The sequence below is a fragment of the Charadrius vociferus genome, unplaced genomic scaffold (genome assembly GCF_000708025.1).
Source record: "Charadrius vociferus isolate BGI_N301 unplaced genomic scaffold, ASM70802v2 scaffold2715, whole genome shotgun sequence".
Classification (NCBI taxonomy): Eukaryota; Metazoa; Chordata; class Aves; order Charadriiformes; family Charadriidae; genus Charadrius; species Charadrius vociferus.
Window position 1 is genome coordinate 42,884 of NW_009648635.1, and position 1,009 is coordinate 43,892.

Genomic DNA, 1,009 nt, shown 5'->3' on the forward strand with positions numbered 1-1,009 from the left:
AACCGGGTTTTTGGTGAAAGCCACGCCTGGATGCAGGTCGGCCAACACAAACGCCACCGCGACGTGCCGCCACTCGTGAGAAGGACCAAGGGAGGAGGAGAGCCGTGCACGGGCTGGAGGAGGAACATGTGGGACCGCAGCACAAAGGGAAAACGCTCCTCATGGGATCACAGTCCTCTGTCCCCAAGGTCCAGCCCTGCGGGAAGGCTGAGGGACCTCAGTGGGGACCGTGACTCAGGAGGAGATGTAACGGGTGAAGGGAAACCAAAACCCGCGGTGGGCAGAGGAGGGAAGGGGAGCATCGGCAGTAACACCGGCAGGACCGTGGGGGCCAGCGCTCGGCTCCCCCTGGCCTGGCAGAACACCGAGGACCTGACCCGCTCAGCTGGCATTAAGGTGACCGTGCTCAGGCAGATGCTGAATCGGAGCCGACTTCTCAACAAAGAATAGACGTAAAATAAACGTAAGGAGTGTAGGCAACACCCTCACTCACAGGACTTTACGCCGGCACGTTCTCCGCAGTACAAAACCGCTGGTTTGCCCGTTCCTTAACATTTCCAGCTGCACAGTAGGGCAGGATGATGTCTGCACTCCTCCCTCTCTACGCTGTTTCCTAAACTTGTTTATAAATAAAAAACTTTCTTTGCATTGTGGTCCAATAAAACCAACTAAAAACACTTTCTCAGAGGCTAAACCGAACCCCACCGATGTCACAAGGAATGAGAGGAGACACGCTACTCGGGGGCTGTGGAAGATGCTCCCACTCCCTCCACCGCGCACATCCACACCACACCCTCCCAGTCACCCCCCAGGTTTGGGCTGGGAACGCTGTCTGGTGTGTAGCGGAGTTCCAATCACTGCGATCTAATTTGCCATTTCAGAGGGATATAACGCGATCGCTGTTCAAAGAGGGCACTAATGGAAGCCTGCTCGCAGAAGAGGGGACCGGCCCGGCGGCGATGTGGGCTCTGCCTGCACTGGCTGCTGCTGAGGAGGATGTCCTGGCTCC